The 7,264-nt window shown below is 38.7% G+C and overlaps 1 pseudogene; it reads left to right on the forward strand.

Annotated features, from left to right (window-relative positions):
• Nucleotides 1–1,089: 1,089 nt before the first annotated feature.
• LOC136793928 (DNA-directed RNA polymerase II subunit RPB9 pseudogene) lies at nt 1,090–1,412 on the forward strand (annotated as a pseudogene).
• Nucleotides 1,413–7,264: the final 5,852 nt, after the last annotated feature.

Consider the following 7,264-nt stretch of genomic DNA (forward strand, 5'->3'; position numbering starts at 1 on the left):
ATCAAGGGGCATAATCAACAGAGTGGAAAGGTAATGTATAGAATGGGAGAAAATATTTGCAAATAATGTATCTGATAAGGGCTTAATATCCAGAATACTCAAAGAACTTCAATAACAAAAACAAACAAAACCGTATCACCCAATTTAAAAATAGGCAAAGGACTTGAATAGACATTTCTCCAAAGATGATACATAAATGGCCAACAAGCACATGAAAAGATGCACATTATTTATATTGGGGAAATTGAAACCAAAATGAGATACCACTCACACCCACTACAATGACTGTAATCAAAAAGAAGATGGGGACTTCCCTGGTGGTCCAGTAGTTAAGACTCTGAGTCCCCACTACAAGGGGCACTGGTTCGATCCCTTGTCGGAGAACTAAGATCCCGCACGTCCACGCAGTGCGGCCCCAAAAAAGGGAAAAAGACAAGATAACAAGTGTTGGCAAGGATGCAGAAAAATCGGAACCCTTGTGCACTGTTGAATTGATGGAAATGTAAAATGATGCAGCTGCTATGGAAAACAGCATGGTAGTTACTCAAAAATTGAATTACCATGCGATGTAGCAATTCTACTTCTGGGTATATACCCAAAAGACGTGAAAGCAGGAACTCTTAACAGATATTTGTACACTCAGGTTCATAGCATATTCACTGACAGGCAATTTCAGTGTCTATCAGTTGATGAATGGATAAATAAAATATGTTATATGCATTAAATGGAATATTATTCAGCCTTAAGAAGGAAAAAAATTCTGACACATGCTACAACATATATGAATCTTGAGGATATTATGCAAAGTGAAATGAGCCAGTCACAAAAAGATAAATACTGTGTGATTCCACTTACATGAGACACTGAGTGTGGTCAAATTCATAGACACAAAGTAGAAGGGGGCGGGGAATGAGGAACTCTTGTTTAATATGTATAGAGTTTCACTTTTATAGGATGGAAAAGAGTTCTAGAGATTGCACAACAATGTGGATGTACTTAACACTACTGAAATGTATACTTAAAATTGATTAAGATGTCAAATTTTGTGTATTTTAGCACAGTTTTTTAAAAAAATCCATAGGTGTTGCTATGGAAACAGACAGGACCTAGGAACCAGGCTTCATGGTTATTATATTCTTCCAGGAGTGTAACATGTTTTACCCAAGGGGGACAAAGAGAACCGCATTCTTCTCTACTCATGCTAGAATTATGATTACCAGCTGGAGAAGAAAAACGGGGCATCATCTACGTCAGCAAAATAACACAACTGACCCAGAAGAGCACTACCGCTGCCAAAAGTGCGGCCGCAAGGAGGCAGTGTTCTTCCAGTCGCAGAGAGCCAGGGCTGAGGACGCCATGAACCGGCACTACCTGTGCAGGGCCCACACTTTGGCCACCACTGGAGTGAGTAAACCCCTTCAGCCCCACATGTATAAATGCTAGGTTCCTGCGTGCAAAACAAACAGAAAGCAAAACCCATAGCCTTTAGATATTGCCCCTATTTTCACATCACCCTGACCCACCTTACCCCTAAAGCAACTAGTAATCTTTTTTTTTTAATAGCCCTTTACTGGAGTATAATTGCTTCACAATACTGTTAGTTTCTGTTGTACAACAAAGTGAATCAGCCATATGCATACACATGTCTTCATATCCCCTCCCTCTTAAGCCTCCCTTCCATCCTCTCTATCCCACCCCTCTAGGTCATCATAAAGCACCATATAATCTACTTTTTGTTACTATGACTTTGCCTATTCTAGACCTTTCATATTAATGGAAGCATATAATATGTGATATTTTATGACTGGTTTATTTAGCATAATGTTGGAAGGTTCAGTCAAGTTTTGTATCAGTTTCATTCATTCCTTTTTATGGCCAAATATTTCACTGCATGAATATACCACATTTTATTATATGTGATTAGGGTAATGGGATTTTAGAGATTACACAAGCAACAAATATATATATACAAATTAGACCATCAAAATAAAAAGCTTTTGTGCATTAAAGAATATCAAAGTGAAAAGACAATCTAAGGAATGAGAAAAGATAATTATGAATCATATCTGAGAAGGATCAAGTATCCAGAATATGTAAAGAATTCTTACAACCTAATAAATAGATAACTCTATTTTTTAAATGGACAAAGGACTTGAATAGACATTTCTCTAAAGATCAAGTGGCCAAAAAGTACATGAAAAAGATGCTTGACATCATTAGTCATTAGGGAAATGAAAATTCAAACCACATTGAGACACCACCTTAAACTTACTAGGATGGGTTATATAAGTTTTTAAAAATTGAAAATAAATGTTGGATAGGATGTGGAGAACTTGGAACATTGTGATTGCTATAAAATAATGCAGCCACTATGCTTTTTGTTTTGTTTTGTTTTGTTTTTGTTATGTTTGTGGTACACGGGCCTCTCACTGTTGTGGCCTCTCCTGTTGCGGAGCACAGGCTCCGGACGCACAGGCTCAGCAGCCATGGCTCACGGGCCCAGCCACTCCGCAGCATGTGGGATCTTTCTGGACCAGGGCACAAACCTGTGTCCCCTGCATCGGCAGGCAGATTCTCAACCACTGCGCCACCAGGGAAGCCCAGCCACTATGAATGTAAAATGATGCAGCCACTATGGAAAACAATCTATCAGTTTCTGAAAAGGTTAAACATAGAACTACCAAATGACTGAGCAATTCCAATCTTAGGTATATATCCAAAGGAACCGAAAGCAGGAACTCAGAAAGATATTTGTACATTAATGTTCATAGCAGCATAATTCGCATTAGCCAAAAGGTGGAAACAATTCAAGTGTATATCAACAGATGAATGGGTAAATAAAATGTGGTATATACATACAATGGAATATTATTCAGCCATAAAAAGGAATAAAATTTTGATACAATAAGAATGGACCTTGAAAATACTATGCTTAGTGAAATAAGCTAGACACAAAAGGACAAATATTGTATGATTCCACTTATATGAGGTAAATACAGACCTTATTCAGTCCCACTAGTTTTTATATGCAACTCATTTGTGTGTGTGTGTATAGTTTTATGCAATTTTATCCCATGTATAGATTTGTGTAACAACCACCACAATCAAGGTACAGAACTGATTCATCACCACAGAGTTATGACTCCCTTTTGCTTCCACTTTATAGTCACAGCCACACCTGCATCCTTATCCTCTGGCAACCACTAACCTGTTTTCCATCTCTATAATTTTATCAATTTTAGAATGTTATATAAATGGAATTATAAGGTATGTAACCTTTTGATACTGGCTTTTTTTCACTCAGCATAATGCCCTTGAGATCCACCCAAGTTGCCATGTGTATAAATAGTCTGTTCCTTGCTATCGTAGAGGGTTATCCCACTGTAAGGATGTATCATAGTTTGTTTAATCATTCCCCCATTGAAAAATACTGGGCTGGGGCTTCCATGGTGGCGCAGTGGTTGAGAATCCGCCTGCTGATGCAGGGGATGCGGGTTCGTGCCCCGGTCCGGGAAGATCCCACGTGCCGCGGAGCGGCTGGGCCCGTGAGCCGTGGCCGCTGAGCCCGCGCGTCCGGAGCCTGTGCTCCGCAACGGGAGAGGCCACAACAGTGAGAGGCCCGCGTACCGGGAAAAAAAAAAAAAAAAAAAATACTGGGCTGTTTCCAGTTTTGGGCTATACTAAATAAAGCTGCTATGAATATTCATGAACATATTTTGTATGATAATACATTTGTATTGCCTTGGGATAAATGCCCAAGAGCTTGCTGGGTCATAAGACAAGTGTATATTTAGTTTTATAAGAAAGTACCATACTATTTTACAGAGTGGGTACACCATTTTACATTCCCACCAATAATGCATGAGAGATCCAGTTTCTCTATATCCTCATCAGCATTTAATATTATTAGCACAATTTTTACATTTGCCATTCCAACAGAGGTATAATAATACAATTGTGGTTTAAATTAGCATTTCCCTAATGGCTAACATCTTTTTGTGTGTTTATTTGACATCTGTATGTCTTCTTTGATGAAATGTCTGTTCATGTCTTCTGCCCGTTTTCTGACAGTCTAAACAAATTGGATTGTTTTTTTATTTTTTTATTTTTTTTACTGCTGAGTTTTGAAAGTTCTTTATGTATTATAGATACAACTCCTTTGTCAGATATGTGGGTTGCAAATGTTTTTTTCCCAGTCTAGAGCTTGTCTTTTCATCCTCTTAACAGGGTCTTTTGTAGAACAAACTTAAAATTTTGGTGAAATCCAACTAACAATTTTTCTTTTATGGATTGTGTTTTTGGTGGCATATCTAAGAACTCTTCACTTAGTCCTAGTTCCTGAAGATTTTCTCCTCCATGTACTTCTAAAAGTTTTATAGCTTTATGCTTTACATTTAAATCTTTTATCCATTTTGAATTAATTTTTGTAAAGGGTTTAGATTGAGGTTCATTTTTTTCCTATGCCCATAGAATTGCTTCAGCACATTTTTAAAAAGCCTATCTGGGGCTTCCCTGGTGGCTCATTGGTTAAGAATACGCCTGCCAATGCAGGGGACACGGGTTTGAGCCCTGGTCCAGGAAGATCCCACATGCCACGGAGCAACTAAGCCCGTGCAGTACAACTACTGAGCCTGCGCTCTAGAGCCCGCGTGCCACAACTACTGAAGCCCGGGCACTCTAGAGCCTGTGCTCCTCAACAAGAGAAGCCACTGCAATGAGAAGCCCGTGCACCACAACGGAAGTAGACCCCGCTCGCCACAACTAGAGAAAGCTGCACACTGCAGCAAAGAACCAAAGCAGCCAAAAGTAAATTAATTTTTTTTTAAAAGCCTATCCTTCTATTGAATTACTTTTTTCAATTAACTTTTTTGGTGTGCAATAGTTTTTATTGTGGTAAAATACATAATATTGATCATTTTAACCATAAGTGTACAATTCAGTGATAGACATTCTAGTTGTTTCTGATGCAAATGTTTCTCTAGGCCCTAGAGTGTAGGGCACATTCTAAAGAGAGAAGTTTCCAAGTCAAAAGATATGTGAATCTTAAGCTTTACTAGATAAAGCCAAATTGTTTTCACAAGTATATCAATCTTTCCCAAACCCAGTCATGAAGATAGTCCTTTATTTTATCTTCTAAAACTTCATAATTTTTCTATTCACAGTCAGATCTTTAATAAACCTGAAGCTGGTTTTACATATGATGTGAGGTAGAAGTTTGGTTTTTTTTTTTTCCATAAGTGCATACACAATCGTCTGAGCATCATTTATTGAAAAGACCATTCTTTCCCTACTGAGAAATGACATGTGATACCTCTGTCATAAATGAAGAATCCATATATGTATGGGTTCTTTATTTTGTTCCATTGACCTATTTGTTTATAGTCAAGCCAATAAAATACTGTCTTAATTACTATAGCTTCAAGATAAATTTTAATATCTGGAGAGGAAAGTCCTGTCATTTTATTTTTCTTCAGTATCACCTTGTCTAGTCTTAGCCTTTTGCATTTCCACATAAAATTTAGAATCAGATTGTAAAGATGCACAGGGGAGAGGGAAACTTGTTGGGATTTTTATTGATAACATTGAATCAATAGACCAATTTGAGAGAAATTGGCATATTTACAATTTTGAGTCTCCAGTCCATAAATGTCTCTTCATTTATGTAGTCTTCAAGTCAAAACCTTTTGATAAAGTTTTATAAGTTTCCCAATAGAGATTGTGTATATATTTTGTTTCTTGTTACTTTTTATTTATTTTTTATTTTTATTTTTATTTTTTGTGGTACGCGGGCCTCTCACTGTTGTGGCCTCTCCCGTTGCGGGGCACAGGTTCCGGACGCGCAGGCCCAGTGGCCATGGCTCACGGGCCCAGCCGCTCTGCGACATGTGAGATCTTCCCAGACCGGGGCACGAACCCGTATCCCCTGCATCGGCAGGCGGATTCTCAACCACTGCGCCACCAGGGAAGCCCTCTTGTTACTTTTTTAAAAAAATTATTTATTTTAGGCTGCATTGGGTCTTCATTGCTGCGCGTGGGGGCTTCTCATTGCGGTAGCTTCTCTTGCTGCGGAGCACAGGCTTCAGTAGTTGTAGCTCGAGGGCTCCAGAGCGCAGGCTCAGTAGTTGCGCACGGGCCCAGTTGCTCCGTGGCATGTGGGATCTTCCCAGACCAGGGCTCAAACCTGTGTCCCCTCCATTGGCAGGCAGACTCTTAACCACTACACAACCAGGGAAGCCCCCTGGTTACTTTTTGATGTTATTATAAAAGATATCTTTTTCGGGGCTTCCCTGGTGGCGCAGTGGTTGAGAATCCGCCTGCCGATGCAGGGGACACGGATTCGTGTCCCGGTCCGGGAAGATCCCACATGCCGCGGAGCGGCTGGGTCTGTGAGCCATGGCCACTAGGCCTGCGTGTCCGCAGCCTGTGCTCCGCAACTGGAAAGGCCACAACAGTGAGAGGCCCACGTACCACAAAAAAAAAAAAAAAAAAAAAAGATATTTTTTTCAAATGTCACTATTTTTGCTATTATATAAAATACAATTTTTGTATGTTGATTTTTATAAAGCCACCTTTCTAAAACTCTTAATAATGCTAATAGTTTATGAAATTTCTTTTCAGTTTTTTTATATACATAATCATATCATCTGTGAAACAGAATTTTATTTCTGCCTTTACAATAATTATTCTTTTTCTTTCTTGTTCGTGCCTTAATGCACAAGAGTAAACCTCCAGTACAGTGTTTATTAGAGATGGAGATAGGCAGGCACCTTTGTCTTGTTATCTCAAAGTAAAGCTTTAAAGTTTCACGATTAAGTGTGATGTTTACTGAAGTAGGTTTTGTGATGTCACTGTTGCTGTTGATATACCCTTTATCCAGTTAAGAAAAATTCCCTTTTACTCTTAGTTTCTAAGAAATTTAACATGAGTGGATACTAAAGTTTTATCACAGTTTATTTATCGTGATGATCTTGTAATTTACACTTTTATCCGTTAGTGTGGTGAATTCTAGGAATTCATCCATTTAATCTAGGTTTTAAAATGTATTGGCATAAAATAGTTCATAATACTATTATATATGCTTATTATTTTTTTCTACAATGTGAACATATGTTCCTTTCATTGATCCTGACTTTGGCTATTAGAACTTATTCATTTTTTTTCCTTGATCAGTTTAGCCAGGAGATTATTAGCATTTTAAAATAAAAGATCAGGGCTTCCCTGGTGGCGCAGCGGTTGAGAGTCCGCCCGCCGATCCAGGGGACGC

This window comes from Kogia breviceps, chromosome 3 (assembly GCF_026419965.1).
Source record: "Kogia breviceps isolate mKogBre1 chromosome 3, mKogBre1 haplotype 1, whole genome shotgun sequence".
Lineage (NCBI taxonomy): Eukaryota > Metazoa > Chordata > Mammalia > Artiodactyla > Physeteridae > Kogia > Kogia breviceps.